The following is a 13628-nucleotide window of genomic DNA, read 5'->3' as shown; positions in this document are numbered from 1 at the left end:
CACCATGTATGGATGCGAGAAATAGGAAAGTGAAGGAAGTAGACAGAAAGAAAACCAATTCATTCGAAATGTGATGCTGGAGAAGAGTGCTGAGTATACTGTGGACAACCAAGAAGACAAACAAATGGGTTCTTGAAAAGATCAGACCTAAAAGCTCTCCTTGGAAGCTAAGATGATCAAATTGAAACTATTATACTTTGGCCACACAATGAGAAGGCACGTTTCACTAGAAAAAACAATAATGCTAGAAAAGGTGGAGGGTAAAAAAAAGATAGGAAGACCATACACCAGATGGATAGATCAGGGCGGTTATGAATAAGGCCTTGCAGGATCTGGGAAAGGCTGTGGAGGATAGGGATTCTTGGAAATGTCTCATCCACAGGGTCGCCATAAGTTGGAGCCCACTCAAGGGCAGCAAACAATAACAACAAATGTATTTATCCTTAATTTTGAATAAAAAAATCTGTTGAAGTACACTTAAGCTGCTCTTCTTTTTTTTTTATGGTGTAAGAACCTCTCTGTATTCTTTCCATGCTATTTCTGCCTCTGATACGAAAGATTCTGTTAAAGAAATCATGCCCAGGAACATATATACTTCATTAATAGAAGTCTACCTGTATTTGTTTTAATTTTTAAAGCAACCTTGACTCATAGTATTTCAGAAAGGAACATACAACAACAACAGCCTATTCCAAAATGGTATTTTAACCAGAAAAAAAGATCATTTGCTGTAGTCTAATGTACACTTACCTATAATTTAGTTTTCTTAAAATCAGTAGAACAGAATTCAGTGTAATCAGTATTAGATTTCAAGTATTTCTCAGACAGATTGCTTCTCTTTCTCTAAACACTAATCAGTTCCATCCTCCCTATAAAACTGTACACTGTATGTTCCTTAGGGGAAAGGGGTCTTATTTTGGTAATACTTCTCTCTCTCTCTCTCTCTCTCTCTCAACACATGCAGAGAGAGAGAGAGCGTATATATATATAGGCATGCCTTGCTTTTTGATGATCTGCTCTTTTGACACTATTAAATTATTACTAGAACCCATTTATTTGACATGTGATCCACAGATATAAGTATGAATATACATACAGTGCTGTATTGTAGTACACTGTGACACAACAAACAACTTCTACAGTACACACTACACAGAGTGAACAAAAACACGATGCTTTTCACAATGCTTTTGCAACCACACACTGCTTCCCCCCCACTCTGCACCATCTTTTTGTTCACTTTGTGACACTATATTGCACTTTGCTCACTTGAAAACTCTTTGATTTTCAGAGTTAGTGTTGACACTACCGTGGCAGCATCCTATACAATCATGGGCATAGGTTGGTTGGGGTGTGTGTGTGTGTTTTAACTCTCTCTATCTGGATAGAGAGTGGGATGGATGGATGGATGGATGGATGGATGGATGGATGGATGGATATATCCATCCCACTCTCTATCCAGATAGTTTTAAATGATTTAAACTATTTGTCATTTGGGAAGGCACTACAGAACTCTGGCTGAGAATTTTGAGTGACCTTTCCTAAACTGAAAGTAGGAGCTGATGTGGTATAGTGGTTTGAGTGCTGGACTATGACACTGGAGACAAGGAGTCAAATCACTGCTTGGCCATGGCAACCCATTAGGTGACCATAGGCAAATCACACTCTCTCAGCCTCAAAGGAAAACAAAAGCCCCAAACAAATCTTGTCAAGAAATTTCTTGATAAGTTCACCTTAAGGTCACCATAAATCAGAAATGACTAGAAGGCACACAAGAAGAAGAAACTGAGGCTACCACAGTTCCATAGGATGGTATCATGGCAGTTAGATTGAATCACAGCACTATATTTATGTAGTATGAAAGCACTCTCAGTTTAAAAACACAGATCTGAGGAATCTTGGTGTTGAACAAGCAAGAAAAAATAAATGCCAAGGAGACTATATGATGAAAGTCACTGTTATATTTGCTCTTACATCCTACCACAGGAATAACCTTGTCAAGCTCCCTAGCAAAGGAAGGCTGCATATTCTTTACGAAAGACATATGACATCTCATGACACATCTTAGAATATTACATTTAGAAGAGATGTCATATGGTAGCAAAAAGCATTAAGAAAGCATGGTTCGAAGATTCTCACAGATGGATATCTGAAATTGTTTAAGACCTACTGTTGTTTGGGGAATTTTGGAAGTTATCAATTTAATATCATAGCCTATTTAGCCATGAGGAAGCCATGTTGAAACAATGCATGAGGGGAAGAGGCTGCTAGCCCTTCCACTCTGTGCATGAATGGGAAAGAGACTGAAAAAGAATACTTCTCTTATTCAAGGGGCTCCACCAAATGAGTTGGAATCCAGAAAAATCAGCGTTTCACCCTGCATGGACCACCTGCACATCTAGTAGAGATTCTTCACTTCAGGTGGTCAATATTTGTAGAGGCAAGGCTAGTGTTCCCCTCTTTGTTTGTTAATAAAACACATTTTCATCATTACTGTATACATGGGCTATATTATTTTTATGTCATTGTGAACTAGTTTAAAATCAAGAGGGGTGTGTGTGTGTATGTGTGTGTGTGTGTGTGTAAATGTGCTCTATACGTATCATGGAGAAAGAAGAAATGGCAATGTGTTATGAGGGAGTTTATCAAACAGGAGGAATTTCTCTTAAATTTGAATGAAAAGAAAGTGGAGCCAGAACACATTCACTTAAAGTCGCTAGTTTCGCGCAATTACATGAATATGCATTGCATTCGAACTGGCTCCCCATTGCCCGAAAATAGCGTGCCATTGCCCGAATTTGCGTGTGGCAGTCTATCAAGCAATAACGTTAAACCCCATGATTGTATTCAGATTGCCATCGGATTATACTTCCAATTCCCCTTGTCTGATAAACTCCGAGGTGAGGTGGAGGTTACAGTGCCCACCTGCCCATTTCAGTCTTTCAAGTATGACCTACATTTGATTCCTACTGGACATTGCGCTGTATAAGACAGCAATGCACCCTTATGCAAATACATATTGAAAATATCATACCAATCACCAGCAGGGCAAGGAAAGGGATGATCCAGCGAACTACCTTTTTAATGTAAAGAGGTTTTGCTTGTTAGTTTCTTAAAATAGATATTTCAAAAATATTTTTCCTGAGCAGCCTTAAGTGGTTCCATCACTGCCACCACCACAGGCTTCATATGTATCTTTATTTTATTTGCTAAAATAATTATTTATCATGTATTAGCTTACCAGGCAAAGCAAGGTGATGTACAACAGATAAAAACATTCTGCAAAAGCATACCAAAGCAATAAAGGAGCCCTGGTGGCGCAGAGGTTAAATTCCGATACTGCAGCCACAATGTTGTGAGTTTGATTTCAGAGGGCTCCAGGTTGTCTTATCTTTCCATCCTTTGTAGATTGGTAAAGTGAGCACTCAGCTTGTTGGGGACATTTGGCTTACACAAGGTAAATTGCTTAGGGACTGCTGAGTTCACTATGAAGCGGTATAGAAATGTAAACGCTATTGCTATTGCAATAATTTAAAGACCAATTTTAAAATACACACACAGGCGGTTTACACACCGCCATTTAATACGTATTTATACGTACTAGGGTTAGGAAGGGGCGGTGCTTCCGCACCCCCCTAACCCTAGTACGTATAGAATACGTACAAGATGGCGGCACCCTGTTCATACGGGCGCCGCCATCTTTACGTATAGGACGCTGTGCGTCCGGAGTTCGCACGGCGTCTATGACGTCGCGAGTCCACCCCAGACGCCTCACAACATCATAGAGGCGCCGCAAAAAGAAGCTCCAAAATGGAGCTTCTTTTTTGCTCCGCGCGGGAGCCGCGCGGTGTGGCTGCTGCGGCTCCCTCACGGAGCAAATGGCACCGGCGGGAGACCGCCGCAAAGCGGCGGTCTATAACCCGCCACAGTTAAAACAGGCAAAAAGCTAACTCTGATTTTAAAGACCAAAGTACATATAAAACAGTATGGTCTTGCTTCCTGTCTGAAACTCAGAAACAATGAAGCCAGTCAGAAGGGTTTCGTAACCTAGTTTCTGCTACTGAGAAACTCCTGTTTCATGTATTCACTAACCTCAACATTTGGCCTCCACTGAGGATCTCAGGAAGGGTTGCATTGCAAGTGTGATGAGGTAAAGAAGGAAATAACAAGGATGGGGGAGTGAGCAGTGGAAGGAGTAGAGTGCCAGAAACAGGAGTGGTGTGTGTTACAAAGGTGTGAGGTGAGGCAAGGGAAGGAGAGTGTGGGAGATAAGGAAGAGTGAACTCTGTGTGGTTGAATGTAAGAAGCAAGGGTGAGTTAAGGAGGGAGTAACAGGGAGGAGGAGTGATTTGTACCTGCAGCAGTGTCTACAGAGCAAGGAAAGGACAGATTGTTATGGTACAGTGTCAAGTGTGGGACTGAGTAGCAAGGAAGGTAGGTGAATGCAGTGGCATCCCTAGGGTTGGCATCACCGAGTGCAGTAACTCATGGTGTCACACACACACCCATTCACCTCCTCCCATACTACACCATACATAATCTTTAGTAATATATTTTTTGTTCTAATGTTACTCATAAATCATAATTCCTCATATATCACTGAATGTAATTAAAATTCTACCTTTCAATTGCAACATCATGCACACAGCCTGAGTGGATTTACATGTATATTTTTTCATGTGGTTAAAGTGGACATTTGGTAAAAAAAAATGTAAAATAATTTTAAAATTTAGTATTTTTTTAATATTTTTAATTTTAAATTTTCAAATTTAATTTTTTTTTTAAAACCCCAGGGCCTCTCCATTTTCCCCCACTGAGCTCACCCACTCACACCATCTCTTCATCATTTTAAAGGGATGTAGGTGAATGCTATGGTCTGTTTCTCCCAAAGGACAGGTTTTTGGGGAGCAGTGGTGTCACCCCTTCTCAGGGTGTCACCTAGTGTGGCCTGAACCCCTCGCTAGTGATGCCACTAGGTGAATGATGTAAGCAGCAGAGTGCATGAAGCAAGAAGGAGGCAAGTTAAGTGAGCAGTGTCAGCAGCAGCATGTAAGAAGCAAAGAAGAAGCATTGTGGGGGTGTGAGATGAGATGTGGAAGGGAGTAGGAGGGAAGGTAGGTGACCAAATATGAGCAGCAGAGTACAAGAAAACAAGGGAGACAGAAGCAGTGAGGGTATGAGGTGAGGGAGGGAGTAGGAGGGAAGAGAGGGTGAGTGATGCAAGCAGCACAGTACAAGAAACAAGGAAGAAATGCATTGCAAGGATTAGAGATGGAGTGAATGATAGAGAAGGATGGAAGGAGTGTTAGAAGAGCCAGCAGCATGATGTAAGTAGAAAGGGAGAGAAGCATTGTGAGGGCACAGTGTGAAGTAAGTTAAGGAGGTAATGGAGAGTAAGCAGTGCAAACAGTGGTGTATGAGAGTCAAAACATAATAGAAGAAAAAATGCAGCAATATTCTTAATTTGCATAACTTGCTTACTTTGCAAAATATACAAATTAGATGCCTAGATTTGAAGAAGTTTCATATGGCAACTCTAAGGCAGGCTCAAATAAGAGATTAAGACATCCTGGCGTTAAGTTAATTAGGGTTTTTTAGGTCAAAACCAGTACCTTGATTTTTTTCTCAGAAGCATATCAGAAGGCAGGGCTGTTGATATAAGAATGGTGATGTGTGGTCTCTAAAACACAAACCAAATAGCAATGTTGCACTTCCAAACACTTTTCAAAAGCAGCCCAATACAGAATGCATATAGTAGCCTGATTAAGCAGCAATTAAGGCATGAACCACTATAGCCAAAGGGGTGAAGCTGCTATAACTAACTGAAACTGGGCAATGATATTCCTGTCTACAACATCCCTGTGGCCTTCTAACGTTGGGTGCATAGCTCTGCCATGATGGGAAAAGGCAGGTAAATACCATTCTAGACCAGTGTAGTGAGAGAGTGAGATATAAACAAATATTATTGTCTGCTTCCTTGAAAGCAACTAGTCACACATATACCAGCAAAAAGGGCATCCTAATATCCAACACATATATGCCCATGTTTTATTGCCTTCTGTTGGTTCATCATTCTTTTGCTTAAATGTTCATATTACTGGGGCAGCATAAGAGCTCTCGTTTCTGGTGATTCAGTCTCACTTTGCCTCCAGGGCCTGGAAAATTAATTTGATGTTGAACAAATACAATGACACATTGACACAGTGGCATGATGGTACTCAGTTATGGATTGCTTCAGAGCCTCATTACACATAAGCATTAATTTTCAAAATTTTGGCTATGAGACACTTGGCATCTCATTCTCGGTCTTTTCCCACTGCCACTAAACACACCCTAATCTTCATGACATTAATAAACCAACAAAGAGACCAACATTTTTGGACAGGTCCCATGTGTTTCAAAAGTTCTTTGCCACCATAGAATGTTACTGTAGGAGATTAAAAAAACATTGGTTAGCCCAGAGGAGAAGGATTTGCATCTGCACTGGGCTGTCCACCCAAACTGCTTAAATAAATTCTTCCCAAATTAGATTTAGTGGTCCCCAGTGAGTGGTCCACAATGCTGACCAAAAGTTTCCCATGATCATGTCTTGGATCCTATGTCTTGACTCAGTAAATAAAATGGAGACTGCAGTCAGGATATCAAAAAAGACTAGGACGTAGAAGGGCAACTATGAAGGAACTAGACAAGATCCTCAAGTATAAAGTTGCATAGTTGAATATCAAAGCCAAGATAGTCCATGCCATTGTATTTCTGATTTCTATATATGGTTGTGATATCTGGACAATAAAGAAAGTGGACAGAAAGTGAATCAACTTATCACAAAAGAAATGTTTGGAGAAGAGTTCTGTGGATACCCTAGACTGACAAAAAGAAAAATAAATGGATCATAGAGCAAATCAAGCATGAACTCTCCCCAGAAGCTATGATGACTGAGACTGTCATACTTTGGACATGGCTCATTAAAAAAGACAACAGTGCTGGGTAAGGTAGAAAGCCATAGGAAATCAGGAAGACTGCATTATAGTTGGACAGACTCCATCAAGGAAGCCATAACCCAGGGTTTGCAAGATCTGAGTAGGACTACTGTTATCCTCATTAACAGGGAAACTTATTGCATGGACAAAAAACTGACTACACCCCAACAGGATACAGCCGGGTTGCTGGATGAGGCAGGAATTATTGCATGTAATTTGCCACCCAGCTGCATCCCAGGTGCTAGGCACACTTAGGCCACTTTTCAAAGTCAGAAAGCTCCCAGCTTTGAAAAGCAGCCTCCAAAGTGCACCTGGGACCCAGGATGCAGCTGAACTGCACTTGGTGGCAAATTATGTACAATAATTCTCGCCTGCATCCCGCAACCCAGCTCCAGCTCGATGGGGTGCAATCAGGTTTTTTGTCCATGCGATATGCTCCAGGGTCACCACAAGTCAAATTTGACTTGGTGACAGATAACAATGATCGTTGAAAAGAAGCATTATATCTTTTTTTACTGTTGTAAAAATAAATGAAATAAATAAATACTGTTGTGATTTTAATTGCATTTTAATCTCTTCCTATGTTTTACGTATATTTGCTTTTATTTGAATTTGACTGTTGTTACTCATATTTTGACAGAAAGCAGGATGAACATTTTGTTATGCTGTATTATGTTATACATTCGCCACATGCATGGTTCACAATGTGTTATGTTTCCCCTTTTTTCCTCCTCTGCCTGTACAATAAACAATCTGCCTTTGCCTTTGTTAGGAAATGCAAAGAGAAGGAGAGGAAAACTGCCCTTCTGGGCACCCAGTTGACTCTATTTAGTGTGATGGTCAAGGATTCAGGGTGACCTTGTTGAAAAGTAGCCAGCCCTCCTGCTGCCATTGATCCTGACTGAAAGGATAGATGGTATAACAGCACATGGCCACCATTTTCCCTTTGCCATACAAGACGGTCACCTTCTGCAAGCAAGTCAGCTCAAGAGCTAAAAGGTTCTTGGGCCATCTGTTTTGGGTTTCCACCCCTCCCCCTTGGTCCAAAGCAGGAGACTTGCTAAAGCAACAATCTCCCACCTGGTGTAGTGAAGATTCAGGGACTTGCTGATATGGACTACGGGTAGGAAAATTGCTCTATTTGTTGAACTCCATGTCAGCTGGTAATTGTGGTAAAAAGTACAGGAGGGGAGCGGAGCATTTTAAAGGCTGGAGTTGTTGTGAACAGTTACCAAAATAGCTGAGCTTTAAAAAAAAAACTGCTCCCTGCTACAACAGCATGATGGAACACAGCAGCAGCTTTCTGCAGGGCCTGACTGGCCTTCTCCAAGTCATTGAAAATTGTTAATTAATTACCTTTCTGTAGTCCCTCTGTGAACAAAAAAAATCTATTGTTGGATTACTTTTTTTAAGGGGGGCCCAAGAAAGTACTGGCTAGACTGCAAAGGCTAGTACATGCCTATATATATATATATGCGCGCACATGTAGAATTATGTACAGCTTGCACTTCTAGATCCCTGAAGGCTTTTTCAGCTGCACATTTCATTTTGGGTCAGGGAATTTCTCTAGGACTGAATAGAATACAATGTCTGGAATATCACTCTAAATGTAATGGACGGAGTAAATTGACAGCAGCTCCAACTAAATTACAGTTTAAAAGACAAGGGAGGGCCCAAGGGACATCAAACAAAGGAAGCTATAGCTGACCAGCGCTCAGGTAAAATTGAATTGGAAATGTTCCCTGCCTGATTAACATAACAAAAGTCCTAGTGTTTAAAGAAAAAGTCATTCTGTATAAATGAAAAAAGAAACCGATCTTCCCGTAAAAGAAAATGCACAGCAGTTCTCTTTTATATATATATATATATATACACACACACACACACACACTCCAGAGGAAGATCTAAAATTATTGCACAAATGAGGTCCTCTGTAAGAGATTTAAATCATGCCACATTAAGAGCTTCACATGTGTTTAGGTATAGGAGCATTTTTCCATACTTCCATCCCCTGCCTCCATTTAAAAGAAAATCTTTAAATAAAGGCTCTTGGTCAAGTCCTAATATATGATTTTAGACGCAACTACAGTTGACTCTAAATCCTCAAAAGAAGCTAAAGGAGAAAACCCAACAGCCACAAGCAAAAGGGGGAAAGGGAAGAGGACATTGCAGAGGTGAACAAGCATCAAAATTGTACTGGCCAAATGTATTTAGAAATGGATTTCTTCAGAGGTACTAACAAATGTCGCATACACATTTTATATAGTATAATGCTACAGAAACAATTACAGATTTACATATGTATGCCCATAATTAGATCATTAAAATATCATTCACATTAAAATAACCCCCTCCTTTTTTCTAAAATAGGCCAGGCTGTTGGAATTAATATACAGTAGAGATGCAAACAGTGAAAACTCTCAACAGTGAACAGGGATGAGGAAAGGCTCTGCGAGACAAACTAGGGATGTTGCCAGTACTATTCCTACACAACTTCAAATAATTCAAGCCCACGGCCTGAATTAGTATTATGTCATTCATTTTTAATATTTAACCTGCAATTGTTTGTAGCCCTTCAAGGCCATTAAAAAGATTCTGGGAACATATAAGAATTACACCTCCAGAAATGCCCAGGGGGTGTGATGCTTCACTAAAATAAGGCACAGGCCACTACACATACATATTTTGTCTTAGACCAAAACCATATTTTTCCTCTCTGAAATCACAAGTGATCTTCTGGACACTTTAGACTTTGCTGTTGTTGTGTGCCTTCAAGTCTTTCCTGACTTATAGCAACTCCAAGGTTGGGGTTTGGGGGGGGGGGGGGGATTGGCACATTTTATTCAGAAGGGGTTGCCTTTGCCTTCCTCTGTGACTGTGAGCGTGACTCTTCCAAGGTCACCCACTGCATTTCCATGGCTGAGCAATGATTTGAACCCTGGTCTACCGAGTCGCTGATACCTAAGAACTAGGATTTGATTCATTGAGGTTAATAATAATAATAATAATAATAATTATTATTATTATTTGTATCCCGCCTTTCCAAGCAGATTGCGGCAGCTAAAAATAATAAAACACCCTTAAAACACAATAAAACAGTTATCATCATTATATTCCAACCCTCCCAAACCCACCCATCCACAATAAAATACAATTAAATATTAAACAGTTGTTAAAACAAGGCAGTGGCTGCTCCAGACAGTAGTGGATCCTTGATTAAATTAATATAAAAACCACTAGGATGTTAATCTGGGAAGGCCTGCCAGAAGAAATACGTCTTGGTCACCTTCTTAAAACATTCAAGACTGGTCATATGTCGGATCCCCTCCAGCAGGCTGTTCCATAATTTGAGGGCAGCAGAAGAGAAGGTCCTCTGAATAACTGCAGCCAGCCTAGTTCTCGCTGGCTGCAGTAAGTTTTTGCTAGAGAACCTAAGTGTGCGGGGCGGATTATATGGGATAAGGTGATCCCGTAAGTACGCTGAACCCAAGCCATGAAGCCTTTATGTCTGATAAAGGCAGAACTCTTTCATTTGGAATACAATTATCATGTTTTACTTACATACTACCTAAAAAAAAAAGTTCTACATGTAATAGTACAGGGACTTCTTGAGTAATGCAATGTTCTTGGTCCAAAAGTTGGGGGGAGTTAGCTTTGCACAAATAGGAGAAGCCTAGATCTCAAGGGAAGTTACTTTTCTGTTTCCAAGGGGCTGAGCAGATGGGTCAGGATAGCATGGGCTGAATCCATGCTAATCTGACCCAGTGCTCACCCACATTGGTCCCTGGGTCAGTGTGAGGATGGGTGGCTGTTTACACACCCATTCCTACACCAACCCAGGACCCACTACCCAGCATGCGCTCCTTACCTTGCCGCACCATTGCTGGTACTGAAAATATTCCCTGTTGCTGCATCTGATGTGGAAACAGGACACGTGGCTGCATCCACATGGCCAGGCGCCTCATTTCCATATCAGACACATGGCTGCAGGCACAAGCAATGAGAATGGAATGGAAGGAGCAAGGTCATCTGTATTTTTCATCCATGCAGTTTCAGATGAATTACTAAACAGTGTTACTATTGTCACCTGTTCAACCCTTTGGAGTTGTTTCTGCCTTCTGAGCTGATTTGTGTGTGTATGTGCATTCAAGTCACCTGCTGATTTATGGTAACATCATGAATTTCATAGGGTTTTCTTAGGCAAGGAAAACTCAGGGCTAGTTTTTCATTTCCTTCCTCTGAAATATAACCTATAGCACCTAGTATTAATTTTTGATTTCCCATCCAGGGATTAACAATAGCTGACCCTACTTAGCTTCCAGAATTTGACAGAATTTATTGCCCTGTGTCAATAGTCTCAAAATCTGAGCATCTATACTAATAAGATATTATCATTTCTTCCCCCCTGCCCCCATGTTGAGTCTACATGCCAACTAGTTCATTGTTACTTTATTTCTGCTCCTGAAGTGTGTTTGCCACATCATTATATACTGGATAAACTTTTTATTTCAATAGCAGAGTAAATAAGTCTATGGAATTTTCTAACTCTTGGATCACATCATTTAACATCTTTAATTGAGTCAATAAATTCAGTAGACTGCCATTCTTTTTATAGTCTGAAGTTATGGTCTGTTTTACAATATAAATCTTGCTTTTATTTAACTATTATCTTTATTTACTCCTAGGCCATTCAGTGCTTTTGCCAGTCAAAAAACTACAACCAATGGCTCAGAAACAAATTATTCCTGTTATACAAAGCCCAAGTTACAGAACACCTGGATAAAAGTAGAAAGTGCTTTATCTAATGAGTTGTCTAGGTTTTGATGTTGCTTCATGTCACAGGGGTCCTCAAGGACACATTATCCTGGCAACTAGAAAATAATTCCATTATCACTTTTCAGTAGAACAATATAGTAACTGACTATACCCAGATACTGCCAGATCCAGGGCCACCTGGTGATTAAATTGTATAATTACAATATCCATGCATCTCTTACCTAGCTTTTTGTTTTAGCAATTAATTAATTAATTAAATTCTGTTGAAATATATGGAAGCAACTCGTACATCATGTATTTGTCACTCATCTCTCAATCTAAAAGACAATCTGATACTGGCCTTTTCTTATACCAAGCTTCCTATACCTATACCTGACAAGATAAAGAAAAAGGAACAAGTTAGCCTGGATGAAAGTCCCAATTTGAGACCTAATTGGCTTAGTTTCATTTGCAAGCTTGTCAATGGACTGATGCCTGTCTGAAATCCACAAACACCTGGACAACTTCAACAGGAAAGAAGAAATCCTGAAAGTAAACAAAGTTTGGCTGCCAGTTCTGAAAAACACCAAAATCAAGACTCAACACATGCAAATGAATACCCCCCAGGATCAGGAGGTTTCGCCACAGACAATGGACTGCTAACTAAATAGACACACAAATCCTCTTCACATATCCTCCCACCTTGCCATTCAACAACAGACCAACACAGAGATTAACATGTAAATCACTTCCTCCCAGCCACAGGTCACACAGTGTGTCTACACATACACACATATACCCCACTTGCTTCCATGCCACCACCCTCTGAGGATGCCAGCCACAGATGCAGGTGAAACGTCAGGAATAAATTCTTCCAGAATACAGCCACATTGCCCAAAAAACCCACAAAAAACTATAAGACTGATGAGGGCTGGGTCTCTCAGAACTGGGCTTCCTACAATAGCAAACAAGGCATCACTCCTTCATCATCATAGCTGAGAATAGAAAATAGGTGGGCAGGTGCCAGAGGATCAAGTGTAAAAAGAGGATGCTCACTCAAAAATATAGTTAGTTAGTTAGTTAGTTAGTTAGTTAGTTAACATGCCACTTTCTCCTAAATTGTACCCAAGGTGACTCACAAAAGAAGTTTTTAAAAAACAGTACAATTTTAACATCACTCCTCACCTTGGGTTACTTTGTAACAGATCAGACAAGTACTCCAATGGATCCCCAGAATGTGTTGTGTAGAGCATGTAAAACTGCAAGAATGCCATTCCCACCCAGCTGGGAAGCTTGCCCTGCCTCTGATGTATGGTGACCACATGAAAGAGACAATGAAGCTCCTACTGCACCTTTAACAGTCGTGTTAGAAAAATTCTTTCTTTTGCTCAGCTCTTAAGGGCTCTTTTTCATGTGGCCACATTTTTCCTAGTGGAAGTGGCCTTTCACACATGGTCATAGCACTTGAGTAGGGCCTAGGTGCAAAAGTCTATACCCTAAGACTATGAAATAGCCGGCTGAATTTCACCAAGGAAATCAAATTGCTGATAATGCTGCATTTTGTGTGGATAGGGTCTACTAAACCTACTCAAATAAGGGTGAGTAAGTGGGGGATGTTTTGCAGATTTTCACATGCTGGAGCATCTTTCTCTGTGGTTTTCAGGTAAAAATCATGCAAAATCAAACAAAGAATTTTTTAAAAAAATAGAGGGTAGAGGGAAGAGACTGGCAGAGGCCACAAAAGTGAGGTCTACATGCAATTCATGGGTCATGATCTCCCCACCCCTGTACTAGAACATTATGCCCCTTCCCCATGAATAACTGGGAAAGTTACATGTAGGAAGGGAAGGCAAATGCTCTTCCTCACTCCACATAAGGAAGTATCCAATATCCATA

The sequence above is a fragment of the Sceloporus occidentalis genome, unplaced genomic scaffold, assembly GCF_023333645.1.
Source record: "Sceloporus occidentalis isolate IW3139 unplaced genomic scaffold, rSceOcc1.0.p SCAF_2, whole genome shotgun sequence".
In the NCBI taxonomy this organism is placed as follows: domain Eukaryota; kingdom Metazoa; phylum Chordata; class Lepidosauria; order Squamata; family Phrynosomatidae; genus Sceloporus; species Sceloporus occidentalis.
This window is presented reverse-complemented; position numbering follows the sequence as displayed.